Here is an 18,040-nt window from a genome sequence, read left to right as displayed (position 1 = left end):
TTTATTTTTGCGTATATTGTTAGCAAGTGTTCTAGTTTCATTCTTTTACAGGTGGTTGAGCAGTTTTCCCCACACTACTTGTTAAAGAGATTGTCTTTTCTCCATTGTATATTTTTGCCTCCTTTGTCAAAGATAAGGTGTCCATAGGTGCGTGGATTTATCTATGGGCTTTCTATTTTGTTCCATCAATCTATATTTCTGTTTTTGTGCCAGTGCCATACTGTCTTGATGATTGTAGCTTTGTAGTATAGTCTGAAGTCAGGAAGGTTGATTACTCCAGTTCCATTATTTTTTCTCATACTTTGGCTATTCGAGGTTTTTAGTATTTCCATACAAATTGTGAAATTATTTGTTCTAGTTCTGTCAAAAATACTGTTGGTAGTGAAAGATTGTTATTGAGCCATGAAAGACGCTGAGGTTCTTGGCATCTGGAGGACAGGAATTCAATTCAGGGCCAGTTACGAGGCTTGATCACTCAAAGCTTTTGTGTAATAAAGCTTTATTAAAGTATAAAAGAGATAGAGAAAGCTTCTGACATAGACATCAGAAGGGGGCAGAAAGAGTGCCCACCTGCTAGTCTTCAGCTGGATGTTTTATGTCTGTTAGAAAACTATTAATCAGGTAAGAGAGACATCCCAAGGCTAATGGAGTTTCACCAGGCTCCTCTTCCACAATATGCATTTTTGAGATAGGATGGCATGAGGTGTGTCATCCCCCAGCCATAAAACAATTGATATGAATACTGGTTTTTTGAGCTATTATCAGCCCAAGGTTTGAGAAAAGAAAAAATGTTAGTCTTAGGTGGAACCACTTTGAAGAAAGGCAAATTACAAAGCAAATACATAGCTTCATTAACAAATCTTAAGAAAAACATTTCCATAAGAAAAACACATTGGTTAGCTCAAGGTTTGAGAAAAGTTAAGGTAAGGAGGAACCATGTGTTGTCATAGCAACATAAAATTTAAGAGAAAAAAAATCTGACACTCACAGCCTATTTCCTTCATTTGGAGACTCCTGGCCTTGTTACCTGTTACCCACTCAGTAGCTTTATAGGAATTACGTTGAATCTATAGATTACTTTGGGTTGTATACTCATTTTCACTATATTGATTCCTCCAATCCATGACCATGGTATGTTTCTCCATCTATTTATGTCATCTTTGATTTCTTTCATCAATGTTTTATACTTTTCTATACATAGGTCGTTTCTTTAGGTAGATTTATTCCTAAGTATTTTATTCTTTTTGTTACTGGACTGAATGGGTTTGTTTCCTTAATTTCACTTTCTGTTTTCTCATTGTTAGTGTACAGGAATGCAAGGGATTTCTGTGTACTAATTTTATATCCTGCAACTTTTCTATATTCATTGATTAGCTCTCGTAATTTTCTGGTGATGTCTTTAGGGTTTTCTGTGTGGAGGAACATTTCATCTGCAAACAGTGAGAGTTTTACTTCTTCTTTTCCAATCTGGATTCCTTTTATTTCTTTTTCTTCTCTGATTGCTGTGGCTAAAACTTCCAGAACTATGTTGAACAGTATTGGTGAGAGTGGGCACCCTTGTCTTATTCTTGCTTTTAGGTGAAATGCTTTCAATTTTTCACCATTGAGGATAATGTTTGCTGTGGGTTTATCATATATGGCTTTTATTATGTTGAGGTGTGTTCCTTGTATTCCTGCTTTCTGGAGGGTTTTTTTATCATAAATGGGTCATAAATGAAAGTTTTGTCAGAAACTTTCTCTGCGTCTACTAAGATAACCATATGGTTTTTATCTTTTAATTTCTTAATGTGGTGTATCACATTGGTTGTTTTGTGAATATTGAAGAATCCTTGCATCCCTGGGATAAAGCCCACTTGGTCATGATGTATGATCTTTTTAATATGTTGTTGGATTCTGTTTGCTAGCATTTTGTTAAGGATTTTTGCATCTATGTTCATCAGTGATATTGGCCTGTAGTTTTCTTTTTTCGTGGCATCTTTTTTTGGTATTAGGGTGATAGTGGCCTCATAGAATGAGTTTGGGAGTTTACCATCCTTTCGTGGCATCTTTTTTTGGTATTAGGGTGATAGTGGCCTCATAGAATGAGTTTGGGAGTTTACCTTCCTCTACAATTTTCTGGAAAAGTTTGAGTAGGATAGGTGTTAGCTCTTCTCTAAATTTTTGGTAGAATTCACCTGTGAAGCCATCTGGTCTTGGGCTTTTGCTTGTTGGAAAATTTTTTATTACAGTTTCAATTTCCATGCTTGTTATGGGTCTGTTAAGATTTTCTTTCTTCCTGGTTCAATTTTGGAAGGTTATACTTTTCTAAGAGTTCATCCATTTCTTCCAAGTTGTCCATTTCATTGGCATATAGTTGCTGATAGTAGTCTCTTACATTCCTTTGTATTTCTGTGTTGTCAGTCATGATTTTTATTTATCTTCTTGAAGAACCAGCTTTTAGTTTTGCTGATTGTTGCTATAGGCTCCTTTGTTTCCTTTTCATTTATTTCTGCCCTAATTTTTATGATTTCTTTCCTTCTCCTAACCCTGAGGTTCTTCATTTCTTCTTTTTCTAGTTGCTTTAGGTGTCAAGTTAGACTATATATTTGATTTTTCTCTTGTTTCTTGATGTAAGCTTGTATTGCTATGAACTTTACCCTTAGCACTGCTTTTACTGAATCCCATAGGTTTTGGGTTGTTGTGTTTTCATTTTTATTCGTTTCTATGTGTATTTTGATTTCCTTTTGATTTCTTCCATGATTTGTTGGTTATTCAGAAGCGTGTTGTTTAGACTCCATATGTTTGTATTTTTAATAGTTTTTTCCCCTGTAGTTGACATCTAATCTTACCACATTGTGATCAGAAAAGATGCTTGAAATGATTTCATTTTTTTTTTTTAAATTTACCAAGGCTAGATGGCCCAACATGTGATCTATCCTGGAGAATGTTCCATGTGCCCTTGAGGAAAAGGTGAAATTAATTGTTTTGGGGTGAAATGTCCTACAGATATCAATTGGGTCTAACTGGTTCATTGTATCATTTAAGGCTTGTGTTTCCTTGTTAATTTTCTGTTAGGTTGTTCTATCCATAGGTGTGAGTAGGGTATTAAAATCTCCCACTATTATTGTGTTACTGTTAATTTCCCCTTTCATATTTGTTAGCATTTGCCTTACATATTGGGGTGCTCCTATGTTGGGTGCATATATATTTATAACTGTTATATCTTCTTCCCGGATTGATCCTTTAATCATTATGTAGTGTCCTTCTTTGTATCTTTTGACAGCCTTTATTTCAAAGTCTGTTTTATCTGATATGAATATTGTTACTCCTGCTTTCTTTTGGTCTCCATTTGCATGAAATATCTTTTTCCAGCCCTTCACTTTCAGTCTGTATGTGTCCCTTGGTTTGAGGTGGGTCTCTTGTACACAGGATATATAAGGGTACTGTTTTTATATCCATTCAGCCAGTCTTTGTCTTTTGGTTGGGGCATTCAACACATTTACATTTAAGGCAATTATTGATAAGTATGATCCTGTTGCCATTTATTTTGTTGATTTGGGTTTGAGTTTATAAACCTTTTCTGTGTTTCCTCTGTAGAGAAGATCCTTTAGCATTTGTTGAAGAGCTGGTTTGATGGTGCTGAATTCTCTCAGCTTTTGCTTGTCTGTAAAGCTTTTGATTTCTCCATCATATTTGAATGAGATCCGTTATGGGTATAATCTGTGTTGTAGCTTTTTCTCTTTCATCACTTTGAATATGCCCTGCCATTCCCTTCTGGCTTGAGAGTTTCTATTGAAAGATCAGCTGTTATCCTTATGGGGATTCCCTTGTGTATTATTCATTGTTTTTCCCTTGCTGCTTTTAATATTCACCAGTTGTGTTTGATCTTCATTAGTTTGATTAATATGTGTTTTGGGGTGTTTCAGCTTGGGTTTATCCTTTTTGGGACTCTCTGGGTTTTTTGGACATGGGTGGCTATTTCCTTCTCCATCTTAGGGAAGTTTTCAATTGTTATCTCCTCAAGTATTCTCTCATGCACTTTCTTTTTTTGGTCTTCTTCTCCTGGGACTCCTATGATTCGAATATTGGGTCATTTAACCTTGTCCCAGAGGTCTCTGAGGTTGTCCTCATTTCTTTTAATTCTTTTTTCCTCTCTGTTTCATTTATTTCCACAATTCTATCTTCCACCTATCTTCTGCCTCAGTTATTCTACCATTGGTTTCCTCTAGAATGCTTTTGATCTCAGTTATTGCATTATTCATTATTGATTGACTCTTCTTTATTTCTTCTATGCCCTTGTTAAACATTTCTTGCATCTTCTCAATCTTTGTTTCTAGGTTGTTTATCTGTAACTCCATTTTGTTTCCAAGATTTTGGATCATTTTACTATCATTATTCTGAATTCTTTTTCAGGTAGACTCCCTCTTTCTTCCTCTTTTTTTTTGGGGGGGGGAGGTTGGTGGGCATTTATCATGTTTCTTTACCTGCTGAATATTTCTCTGCCTTTTCGTTTTGTTTAGATTGCTGTGTTTGGGGTACCCTTTCTGTAGGCTGGAAGTATGTCATTGCGCTTTATTGTGGAGCCTGCTCTCTGTGGGAGGGGTTGGACTAGTGGATTGTCAAGGTTTCCTGGTTAGGGGAGCTTGAGTCTGTGTTCTGGTGGGTGGAGCTGGATCTCTTCTCTCTGAAGTGCAATTAAGTGTTCAGTAGTGAGTTTGGGGGTGTCTATGGGTTTGGCAGGGCTTCCCTGGTAGCTCAGAGGTTAAAGCATCTGCCTCCAATGCAGGAAACCCAGGTTCGATCCCTGGGTCAGGAAGATTCCCTGGAGAAGGAAATGGCAACTCACTCCAGTATCCTTGCCTGGAGAATCCCATGGACAGAGGAGCTTGGTAGGCTACAGTCCACAGGGTCACAGAGAGTCAGACCTGACTGAGTAACTTCACTTTCTTTATGGGTTTGGCATCGTTTTTGGAAGCCTGTCTTTTAATGCTCAGGGCTGTGTTCCTGCTTTGCTGGAGAATTAGTGTGATATGCCTTGCTCTGGAACTTTTTGATTCTTGGGTGGAACTTGCTTTCAGTGTAGGTATGGAGGCTTTTGGATGAACTCTTGTCTATTAATGTTCCCTAGAATCAGGAGTTCTCTGATGTTCTCAAGTTTTGGAGTTAAGCCTCCTGCCTCTGCCTTTCAGTCTTATTCTTACAGCCTCAAGACTTCTCCATCCATACAGCACAGATGATAAAATCTAGGTTAATGGTGAAACAATTTTCCACAGCACGGTACACCCAGAGAGGTTCACAGAGTTACATAGAGAAAAGAAGAGGGAGGATGGAGATAGAGGTGACCAGGGGGAGAAGAGAGGGAGCCAAAAGGGGAGAGACAAATCTAGCCAGTAATCAGTTCCCTAAGTGTTCTCCACAGCCTGGAATACCCAGAAAGATTCACAGGGTTAAGTAGAGAAGAGAAGGGGAAAGGAGGAGGTAGAGGTGACCTGGGGGAGAAAAGGGAGAGTCAAAAGGGGAGAGTGCAATCAAGCCAGTAATCACACCCCTAAGTGAAAATGGGTATTGACAGTTTGATTCTTAAAGGTACAAAATTGACAACAAATACTAAAAAGTAAATATTGAAAACCTAGGGTAGAGGGTGGACTTTCAAAAATACAGTATTAAAAATACAAAACAAAGTCAATCACAAAATTATAATTATATATATATGAAATTTGCTTTAAAATAGGGCCCTTTTTCAAGGTTAATAATAGGTTATAAAAATGAAAATTAAAGGATAATAAAGAACTTAAATTTAAAAAATTAAAAAGTAATTAATAGTAAAAATATATCTAGGAATTTCTCTGGAGCTGTTGTGGGCAGTGTGGGATCAGTTCAGTTTCAGATAGTTCCTTGTTCCAGCTTGTACTTGTTCTCAAGGTCTATAGGCCTCCTCCAATGCCTAGTCAATGTTAACTACAGGGTTTTAATCTGTTGCACCTGTCACTTCTAGAGTGGTTCTGTCTTCTTTTTTTATTTTGGCTTCCTCTGTTTGCAAGTCTCTTTGGTGTCTAATTTCCACCCTGACACAAAGGGGTGTAGGTGGTCACTTATTTAGGCTCATTTATTCAGTTGTGTTGTGGGGAGGGAGGAGACACTGCAAACAAATATCGCTGGCATGTGTGGGGAGTGCTCACACTTTATGGACCACACTGGGTTTGGTCTGGCTCGCAGTGTTTGTTTTCTGGGTCTACACTGCTCAGGCTCCAGGGTGCTCTGCAGGGGCACTGTCCAAAGCGGGCCCTGTGTTTCGTGTACTTCCCAGGTCTAAGCCACTCAGGTTCAGGTTTTCAGGTACTCTGCAAGCATACAGACTTGGTTGGGCATGCGTTTTGTGCCCTTCCCAGGTCCAAGCAACTCAAGTGACCAGGTGCTTGGCGAGAGCACTGCCCCAGGTGGGCCGTGCATCTTAATCATCTCCCCGGTCCTGGCCACTCAGTTTCCTGGGTGCACTGCAAGAGCACTGTCTCAGGTGTGCTGTGTGTCTCCTCCTGGGGGCTGATCTCAGGCTGCAATCCTCCTGGCAGATGTCGACCATCCAGGATCCCAGGAGGACGTGGTTAATAACTAGGAACCTGCTCACAGTTTGGTAGAGGATACTGGTCTCTGGGGCCAAGATTGCCCCTTGCCTTTTGGATCTGGCTGTCACATGCCTGGCTCTCTGCCTCTGGCAGGGGGAGGGGGGACCTGTATGCAGCTGGCTAGTTCTCCTTTGGTATTCACTCAATCCTTTGTTCTCTGAGCGGGCCAGGCTATGTGTTAGAGCTTTCCATGGGAAAGTTCTCTTTTTTCTTCTCTCTGGTGATCCTACAGTTTGGGTCGCTGTCTTATGTTAGCTCCCTCAGATAGTCCTCAGGGCATTCAGGCCTGGTCCTTACCCTAAGCACTGATGATTCAGCCCATGTCTTCCTGTCCAGCCGGTGGCTGGTGGCAGATGTGAGCATCTGGGCTACTACTCTGCTGGCAATTGTGGTTAGGTGCATATTCTGTGGCATTTTTCTTTTTTTTCCACCGGGTTATGTTGCCCTCTGAGATTCCAAAACTCCCCACAGACCCACCCATGAGAGGGTTTCCTACTGTTTGGAAACTTCTCCTTCAAGACTCTCTCCCCAGGATGGGTCTCTGTCCTCAACACTTTTCTCTCTTTTTGTCTTTTATATTTTGTCCTTCCTCATTTTGAAGAGAATGTGTGCCCTTTCTGGGTGCCTGACATCCTCTGGAGCATTCAGAAGTTGTTTTGTAGAAGTTGCTCAGCATTCAAATGATCTTTTGATGAATTTGTGGGGAGAAAGTGGTCTCCCAGTTCTATTTCTTTGCCATCTTGGGACTGCCTTGAATCAGATCTTGAAGGAAGCTGTTATTTCTTGATTTGTCATTCATGAATGTATGAATCCTAGGGATGATCTGTTCTTAGTTCTTCAGAATGGACTCAGACCTCAAAAGCTGAGATTTCCATCTGAAAAATGAAACATACCTTACTGGAAGTGGGTCAGGTGCTCACAGCCAAGTGCAGATGGACATTGGAGGGGAAACCAGTCAGACAGGGAGCATAAGATTATGTGATGGGGGTAGTGGAGCTGGTTGCTCGGGGGCAGAGAGGTAGCAATGGGATGGTTAGCCAGTTCACTCAATTCAATCAGTTGTGTTCAACTCTTTGCGACCCCATGGACTGCAGCACACCAGGCTTCCCTATCCATTACCAACTCTCTGAGCTTGATCAAACTCATGTCCATCTAATCGGTGATGCCATCCAGCCATCTCATCCTCTGTCATCCTCTTCTCCTCCTGCCTTCAATCTCTTCCAGCATCAGAGTCTTTTCCAATAAGTTAGTTCTTCGCATCACGTGGCTGAAGTATTGGAGTTTCAGCTTCAACATCAGTCCTTCCAATGAATACTCAGGACTGATTTCCTTTAGGATGGACTGGTTGGATCTCCTTGCAGTCCAAGGGACTCTTGAGAGTCTTCTCCAACACCACAGTTCAAAAGCATCAATTCTTTGGTGCTCAACTTTCTTTATAGTCCAAATCTCACATTCATATATGACTACTAGAAAAACCATAGCTTTGACTAGATAGACCTTTGTTGGCACAATCACAGAAAACTAATAAAATTGATCACATGGACCACAGCCTTGTCTAACTCAATGAAACTATGAGCTATGCCATGTAGGGCCACCCAAGACAGATGGGTCATGGTGGAGCATTCTGACAAAATGTGGTCCACTGGAGAATGGAAAGGCAAACCACTTCTGTATTCTTTCCTTGAGAACCCCACGAACAGTATGAAAAGGCAAAAAAAAAAAAAAAAAAAAAGATGGTTAGCCAACTGGCAGTCAATGGTGTCAGAAGCTCTGTGAGAACAGATATGGGACCAAAAGGGGGCAGATATTTCACTAAAATGAGGCAGTGGGGTTTGGGAAGGAAGCCAACCCCCCATCACATGGCTGCAGTCCCAGGGCAAGGCCACAATTACTGGGACAACTGGAAGAAGCCAGCCTAAGCCTCATCTTTGAGGGAACAGGGGTCTATTCTGCAGTGGGAAGATCCCAGGTTCTTGTGCAGATAGCCTTGAGTTTGAATTCTGGCACCATCACTTGGTTAAAATTGCATAGTGCAAGGCACATAGTAGGGCCTCAATAAACTACTTGGGAGAAAAAAGTGAAAGTGTTAGTTGCTCAGTCTTGTCTGACTCTTTACAATCCTATGGACTGTGGCCCACCAGGCTCTTCTGTCCATGGGATTCTTCAGGCAAGAATGCTGGAATGGGCAGTCATTTCCTTCTCCAGGGATCTTCCCAACCCAGGGATCGAACCTGCATCTCCTGCATTGACAGGCATGTTCTTTACCACCTGAGCCACCAGAGAAGCCCATATCATAAATGTATAGATATATATGTATCATTATATATGCATAGATATATGATGTATGTATGATGTCTATATCTGTACATATATGTTATATATGTGCATTAAATTATTTCATCATGTTCACATATATATCAAATATATACATATGAAATATGTGTGTATTTCATCAATATATACATATGTGATTGGGTTTTTTCCTCTCATGGAATCCTGATTGATACAATTTATTAAGCCAATTTCTACTGTGGACAGCTGGAACTTAATTCTCTGAGTTCTGAGAGCCATAGTAGCACATGTGCCTCAGAATTATTCTGCCCAAGGGTTAATAGTGCTGGAATATTTCAACACCAACTCTCATTAATCATCCCTGAGTTCTCTGGTGCTTTCACCCTGCCCCGCTCATAAGCAGAGAGGACTTGGAAGCCAGAGCGAGCTCACAGGCAAAGAGGCACGACTCTGGCAGGAAGAAGTCTGAACGCATGGAGGGACATGGTAAACTCCAAGGAGCTATTAGTGGCAAAGCAATATTTACTACCCATGGCATCTCTGAAGGGAAGAAAGTTTCAAGAGAGAAAATTTGAGGTAGAAAACTTTTCAGGTGAGAAAAGAAGTGGTTCCATTTCACAAGGTTGATATGCCCCTCTCCTTATCCCTGGGCATTCTTGAGATGCCTTATCCTCTACCTACCCCCACCCCCACTTCCCCACACACTCAAATGATGATCTATCTAAATTGTCTCACTGGCATCTGCACAATTACCAATGTCAAGAGTGAGCAAGAGGGATTTCCCCAGTGGTTGGGACTCTGTGGTTCCATAGTGAAGAGCATGGGTTCAAACCCTGGCCAGGGAACTAAGATCCTGCATGCCACACCGTACAGCCAGGAAAAAAAAAAAGTGCACATAAGATACTGGGGATGGTGCTGTTCCATGCCTTCACAATCCAGGCACCTTACAACCTCTCTAATAAGGAAGAATGTAGAGGACTCTTACATAATAAATCATGACAAGCAATTTACATTCTATGAACACAAAGGGGACCTAACAAAATGACACATTTTTTATTTTACTGTATTAAAAAGAATAATCCTTTTGGGGACTTCCCTGCAGCCCAGTGGTTAAGACTCCGGCCCCCAGTGCAGGGGGCACTTGTTCAATCCCTCATCAGGGAACTAAGATCCCCCATGCTGCAGGCTTGGCCAAAATTTTAAAAATATATATATAAATTAAATGAAAAGTTCTCCTTGAAAGGCTTGTCAGGAAAGTAATTAAGAGCAAGGGCCCCAGATCCAGACTGCCTGGATTTTAATTCTAGTTGTGCCACTTACTGGTATTTTACCCTTGGCCAAGCTGGTTAACACTTAGGTCTTAGTTTCTTCATCTGTATGATTGTTGCTGTGAAGATTAAATGAATTAATATATTCAAAGTGCTTAGACTAGTGAGTGGCTTAGAGTGTGTGCATCTATGCTAAGTTGCTTCAGTCATGTCTGACTCTTCAGTCACTTGTGACCCCGTTGACTGTAGCCCACCAGGCTCCTCTATCCATGGGATTTTCCCAGAAGGAAAACTGGAGTGGGTAGCCATTTTCTTCTCCAAGGATCTCCCCAGGGGTAGTCCTAAGATAGTGGAGGAATAGGACGGGGAGACCATTTTCTCCCCCACAAATTTGTCAAAAGAACATTTGAACGCTGAGCAAATTCCACAAAACAACTTCTGAATGCTGGCAGTGGACATCAGGCACCCAGAAAGTCAGCCCATTGTCTTTGAAGGGAGGTAGGACAAAATATAAAAGATGAAAAGAGAGACAAAAGAGTTAGGGATGGAGACTCATCCTGGGAAGGGGGTATTAAAAGAGGAGACGTTTCCAAACACCAGGAAACCCTCTCACTGGCGGGTCTGTAGGGAGTTTTGGAATCCCAGAGGGCAACATAACCAGGAGGAAAAACAAATAAATAAAACCCACAGATTACGTGCCTAACAGCAACTCCCAGCAGAGAAGTAGCCCAGATCCGCCACCAGCAAACTGGGGATGAATAAGGAGGCACGGGCTGCACTGCTTAGGGTAATAACCGGGCCTGAATGCCCTGAGGGCAATCTGAGGAAGCTAACATGAGATAGTAACTCAAACTGTGGGATAGCCAGAGAGAGAGAAAAGAGAGAGAGCAAGAACTATCCTGCAAAAAGCCCTAACCTAAGGCACTGCAGGGCCGCTCACAGAACAAAGGACTGAACAAATAACAGAGGAGAGCTAGCTGGCTGCGGACTGGCCCATCCCCTGCTGGAGGCAGGGAGGCAGGAAAGGGCAGCCAGAGCTGGAAAGGGGCAATCTTGGCATCCTCTACCAAAATGCCAGAGATGGCATCCTCTACCAAAATGCAAGCAGGCTTCCAGTTGCTAACCAAGACTTCTTGGTATTCTGGATGGTTGACATCTGCCGGGAGGGTTGCAGCCAGAGATCAGCTCTCCAGAAAAGACATACGGCACACCTGAGGTGGGGGCGCCCACTGCCACCCAGAAAACCAAGCGGCTGGGACCGGGGAGGTGATACGATGCACCCCCCACCTGGGGAGACTGTGCTCATCAAGCACCTGGTTGCCTGAGCTACCCAGACCTGGGAAGGGCACAAAACACAAGCCCAACCAAGTCTGTGCCTTTGTGGAGTATCCAAGAACCTGAACCTGAGTAGCTTAGACCCAGGAAGTGCACACAACCCAGGGCCTGCCACAGACAGTTCCTCAGCAGAGCAACCTAGAGCCTGAGAAGTGTAGAATGGGAAAGCACACATGCTGTGAGTGGGGGCAAACCCAGTGCAGCCAAGATACTGTGAGCACTTCCCACACATGCCAGTGATATTTGTTTGCAGCGTTCCTCCCTCCCCACAGAACGACTGAACAAGTGAGCCTAAATAAGTGACCACCTTTGCCCCCTTGTCTCAGGGTGGAAATTAGACACTGAAGAGACCAACAAACAGAAGAAGCTAAAATAAACAGAGTGAATGCTTTGGAAATGACAGGTGTAGCAGATTAAAACCCTGTAGTTAGTACCGACTACATTGGAAGGGGCCTATAGATTTTGAGAAGTATAAGCTGTATCACAGAACTGAAACTGAATTGACCCACACTTCCCACAACAGCTCCAGAGAAATTCCTAGATATATTTTTACTATTATCATTTATTTTTTTCTTTTTAAGTCCTCTATTACTCCTTTAATTTTCATTTTTATGCCCTATTATTACCTTGCAAAAAAGACCCTATTTTTAAGGAAAACTTCATATATATATTTTATAATTTTTGTGACTTTGTTTTTGACAAGATTGTATTTTTGAGAGTCTAACCTCTACTCTAGATTTTTAATCTTAGCTTTTTGGTATTTGTTATCAATTTTGTACCTTTAAGAATCCAATCTTCAGTACCTATTTTTACTTAGAAGTGTGGTTATTGGCTTGATTACTCTCTCCCCCTTTTGACTCTCCTTTTTCTCCCCCAGGTCACCTCTATCTCATCCCTCCTCCTTCTCTTCTCTACCCAACTCTGTGTATCTCTTTGTGTGTTCCAGACTGAGGAGAACACTTAGGGAACTGTTTACTGGCTAGATCTGTGTCTCTCCTTTTGGTTCCCCCTTTTCTCCTCCTGGTCACCTCTATCTCCTTCCCCCCTCTTCTCTTCCCTATGTAACTTCATGTACCTTTCTGAGTGTTCCAGACTGTGGAGAGCATACAAGGAATTGATTACTGGCTAACTTTCTCTCTCCCCTTTTGATTTCCTCTCTTCTCCTCCTGGTCACCTCTCTCTCTCTCTCTTCCCTCTTCTCTTCTCCATGTAACTTTGTGAAACTCTCCAGGTGTCCCTCACTGTGGAGAATCTTTTCACCATTAAGCTAGATGTTTTATCATTGATGCTGTATGGATGGAGAAGTCTTGAGGCTACTGTAAGAATAAGACTGAAAACCAAAGGCAGGAGGCTTAAATCCAAAACTCGAGAACACCAGAGAACTCCTGACTCCAAGGAACATTACTCAATAAGAGTTCATTGAAATGCGTCCATACCTACACTGAAACCAAGCACCACCCAAGAGCCAACAAGTTCCAGAGCAAGACATACCACACAAATTCTGCATCAACTCAGGAACATAACCTGAGCTTCAACATACAGGCTGCCCAAAGTCACACCAAACCCATAGACATCCCAAAATTCACTACTGGACACTTCATTGTACTCCAGAGAGAAGAAATCCAGCTCCACCCACCAGAACACCAATGCAAGCTTCCCTAACCGGGAAACCTTGACAAGCCACCTGTCCAACCCCACCCACAGCGAGGAACCTCCACAATAAAGGGGAACCACAAACTGCCAGAATACAGAAAGGCCACCCCAAACACAGCAATTTAAACAAGATGAAAAGGCAGAGAAATACTCAGCAGGTAAAGGAACATGGTAAATGCCCACCAAGCCAAACAAAAGAGGAAGAGATAGGGAGTCTACCTGAAAAAATTCAGAATAATGATAGTGAAAATGATCCAAAATCTTGAAAAAAAAAAACGGAGTTACAGATAAATGGCCTGGAGATAAGGATTGAGAAGATGCAAGAAATGTTTAACAAGGACCTAGAAAAAATAAAAGAATCAATCAATAATGAATAATGCAATAAGTGAGATCAAAAACACTCCGGGGGGAACCAACAGTAGAATAACGGAGGCAGAAGATAGGATAAGTGAGGTGGCAGATAGAATGATAGGAGTAAATGAAGCAGAGAGGAAAAAAGGAAAAAAGAATTAATAGAAATGAGGACAACCTTAGAGACCTCTGGGACAATGTTAAAAACCAAAATATTCAAATCATAGGAGTCCCAGGAAAGGAAGACAAAAGGAAAGGCCATGAGAAAATACCTGAGGAGATAATAGTTGAAAACGTCCCTAAAATGGGGAAGGAAATAGTCACCCAAGTCCAAGAAACCTAGAGAGTCCCAAACAGGATAAACCCAAGGTGAAACACCCCAAGACACTTATTAATCAAATAAATGAAGATCAAACACAAAGAATAAATATAAAAAGCAGGAAGGGAAAAACAACAAATAACACACAAGGGGATTCCCATAAGGATAACAGCTGATCTTTCAATAGAAACTCCTCAGTCTAGAAGGGAATGGCAGGATATACTTAATGAAAGAGAAAAACCTACAACCCAGATTACTGTACCCAGCAAGGATCTCATTCAAGTATGAAGGATAAATCAAAAGCTTTACAGACAAGCAAAAGCTGAGAGAATTCAGCACCACCAAACCAGCTCTTCAACAAATGCTAAAGGACCTTTTCTAGACAGGAAACAGAAAGGGGGTACAAACTTGAACCCAAAACAACAACATAAATGGCAACGGGATCATCAGTTCAGTTCAATTCAGTTCAGTCCTCAGTCCTATCCAACTCTTTGCAACCCCATGAATCGCAGCACACCAGGCCTCCCTGTCCATCACCAACGCCCGGAGTTCACTCAGACTCACGTCCATTGAGTCGGTGATGCCATCCAGCCATCTCATCCTCTGTCGTCCCCTTCTCCTCCTGCCCCCAATCCCTCCCAGCATCAGAGTCTTTTCCAATGAGTCAACTCTTTGCATGAGTGGCCAAAGTACTGGAGCTTCAGCTTTAGCATCATTCCATCCAAAGAAATCCCACGGTTGATCTCCTTCAGAATGGACTGGTTGGATCTCCATGCAGTCCAAGGGACTCTCAAGAGTCTTCTCCAACACCACACTTCAAAAGCATCAATTCTTCGGTTCTCAGCCTTCTTCACAGTCCAACTATCACATCCATACATGACCACTGGAAAAACCATAGCCTTGACTAGACAGACCTTAGTCGGCAAAGTAATGTCTCTGCTTTTGAATATACTATCTAGGTTGGTCATAACTTTTCTTCCAAGGAGTAAGTGTCTTTCAATTTCATGGCTGCAGTCACCATCTTCAGTGATTTTGGAGCCCCAAAAATAAAGTCTGACACTGTTTCTACTGTTTCCCCATCTATTTCCCATGAAGTGATGGGACGAGATGCCATGATCTTCATTTTCTGAATGTTGAGCTTTAAGCCAACTTTTTCACTCTCCTCTTTCACTTTCATCAAGAGGCTTTTTAGTTCCTCTTCACTTTCTGCCATAAGGGTGGTGTCATCTGCATATCTCAGGTTATTGATATTTCTCCAGGCAATCTTGATTCCAGCTTGTGTTTCTTCCAGTCTGGCGTTTCTCATGATATACTCTGCATATAAGTTAAATAAGCAGGGTGACAAATGCAGCCTTGATGTACTCCTTTTCCTATTTGGAACCAGTCTGTTGTTGCATGTCCAGTTCTAACTGTTGCTTCCTGACCTGCATACAGATTTCTCAAGAGGCAGGTCAGGTGGTCTGGTATTCCCATCTCTTTCAGAATTTTCCACAGTTTCTTGTGATCCACACAGTCAAAGGCTTTAGCATAGTCAATAAAGCAGAAAGAGATGTTTTTCTGGAACTCTCTTGCTTTTTCCATGATCCAGTAGATGTTGGCAATTTGATCTCTGGTTCCTCTGCCTTTTCTAAAACCAGCTTGAACATCAGGGAGTTCATGGTTCATGTACTGCTGAAGCCTGGCTTGGAGAATTTTGAGCATTACTTCACTAGCATCTGAGATGAGTGCAATTGTGCGGTAGTTTGAGCACTCATTGGCATTGCCTTTTTTTGGGATTGGAATGAAAACTGACCTTTTCTAGTCCTGTGACCACTGCTGAGTTTTCCAAATTTGCTGGCATATTGAGTGCAGCGCTTTGACAGCATCATCTTTCAGGATTTGAAACAGCTCAACTGGAATTCCATCACCTCCACTAGCTTTGTTCGTAGGGATGCTTTCTAAGGCCCACTTGACTTCACATTCCAAGATGTCTGGCTCTAGATTAGTGATCACATCATCATGATTATCTGGGTCGTGAAGATCTTTTTTGTACAGTTTTTCCATGTATTGTTGCCACCTCTTCTTAATATCTTCTGCTTCTGTTAGGTCCATACCATTTCTGTCCTTTATCGAGCCCATCTTTACATGAAATGTTCCCTTGGGATCATACTTATGTTCCCAACTGGATCAATAATTACCTTAAATGTAAATGGGTTTAATGCCCCACCCAAAAGACAATGATGGGCTGAATGGGTACAAAAACAAGGCCCTTATATATGCTATCTACAAGAGTCCCACCTCAAACCAAGGGACACATACAGACTGAAAGTGAAGGGCTGGAAAAAGATATTTCACGCAAATGGAGACCAAAGAAAAGCAGAGTAACAATACTCATATCAGATAAAATAGACTTTGAAATAAAGGCTGTGAAAAGAGACGAAGAAGGACAGTACATAATGATCAAAGAATCAATCTAAGAAGAAGATATATAATTATAAATGTATATGCACCCAACATAGTAGCAGTGCAATATGTAAGGCAAATGCTAACCAGTATGAAGGGGGAAATTATCAATAACACAATAATAGTAGGAGACTTTAATACCCCATTTACATGTATGGATAGATCAACTAAACTGAAAATTAACAAGGAAACACAATCTTTAAATGATACAATGAACCAGTTACACCTAACTGATATCTATAGGACGTTTCACCCCAAACAATGAATCTCAAATTTTTCTCAAGTGCACATGGAACCTTCTCCAGGATATATCACATGCTGGGCCATAAATCTAACCTTGGTAAATTCAGACAAAATGAAATCATTTCAAGCAACTTTTCTGATCACAATGCAGTAAGATTAGAGGTCAATTACAGGAAAAAAATATAAATATTCCAACATTTGGAGGCTGAACAACACGCTGCTGAATAACCAACAAATCACAGAAGAAATAAAAAAAGAAATCAAAATATGCATAGAAAAAATAAAAATGAAAACACAACAACCCCAAACCTATAGGACACTGTAACAGCAGTGCTAAGGGGAAGGTTTATAGCAATACAGTCTTACCTCAACAAACAAGAAAAAAGTCGAATAAGTAACCTTAATTTGCACCTAAAGTAACTAGAAAAGGAAGAAATGAAGAACCCCAGCATTAGTAGAAGGAAAGAAATCTTAAAAATTAGGGCAGAAATAAATGCAAAAGAAACAAAAGAGACCATAGCAAAAATCAACAAAGCTAAAAGCTGGTTCTTTGAGAAGATAAATAAAATTGACAAACCAGTAGTGAGACTCATCAAGAAATGAAGGGAGAAGAATCAAATCAACAAAATTAGAAATGAAAATGGAGAAATCACAACAGACAACACAAAAATACAAAGGATCATAAGAGACTACTATCAGCAATTATATGCCAATAAAATGGACAACGTGGAAGAAATGGACAAATTCTTAGAAAAACATAACTTTCCAAAATGGAACCAGGAAGAAACAGAAAATCTTAACAGACCCATCACAAACATGGAAATTGAAACTGTAATCAGAAATCTTCCACAAACAAAAGCCCAGGACCAGACAGCTTCACAACTGAATTCTACCAAAATTTTAGAGAAGAGCTAACACCCATCTTACTCAAATTCTTCCAGAAAATTGCACAGGAAGGTAAACTTCCAAACTCATTCTATGAGGCCACCATCACCCTAATACCAAAAGCAGAAAAAGATGCCACAAAAAAGAGAAAACTACAGGCCAAAATCATTGATGAACATAGATGTAAAATACCTTAACAAAATTCTAGCAAATAGAATCCAAAAACATGTTAAAAAGATCATACATCATGACCAAGTGGGCTTTATTCTAAGGATGAAAGGTTTCTTCCATATCCACAAACCAATCGATGTAATACACCACATTAATAAAGTGAAGGATAAAAACCATATGATTATCTCAATAGATGCAAAGAAAGCCTTTGACAAAATTCAACACCCATTTATGATAAAAACCCTCCAGAAAGCAGGAATACAAGGAACATGCCTCAACATAATAAAAGTTATATATGTCAAACCCACAGCAAACATTATCCTCAATAGTGAAAACTTGAAAGTATTTCCCCTAAAGTCAGGAAGAAGAAGGCAAGGGTGCCCACTCTCACCAATACTATTCAACATAGTTTTGGCAGTTTTCGCCACAGCAATCAGAACAGAAAAAGAAATAAAAGGAATCCAGATTGGAAAAGAAGT

At 40.9% G+C, this 18,040-nt stretch overlaps 1 non-coding gene across 1 annotated transcript; it reads left to right on the top strand.

Annotated features, from left to right (window-relative positions):
- Nucleotides 1-4,723: 4,723 nt before the first annotated feature.
- On the top strand, nucleotides 4,724-4,796 carry TRNAW-CCA (transfer RNA tryptophan (anticodon CCA)). The gene has a single exon. It is a non-coding gene; the product is annotated as a tRNA-Trp (tRNA).
- The last annotated feature ends 13,244 nt before the right edge of the window (nucleotides 4,797-18,040 follow it).

Source organism: Ovis canadensis, chromosome X (genome assembly GCF_042477335.2).
Source record: "Ovis canadensis isolate MfBH-ARS-UI-01 breed Bighorn chromosome X, ARS-UI_OviCan_v2, whole genome shotgun sequence".
NCBI classification, from domain to species: Eukaryota; Metazoa; Chordata; class Mammalia; order Artiodactyla; family Bovidae; genus Ovis; species Ovis canadensis.
The sequence above is the reverse complement of the archived record's forward strand: the minus strand, read 5'-3'. Positions and strand labels throughout refer to the sequence as shown.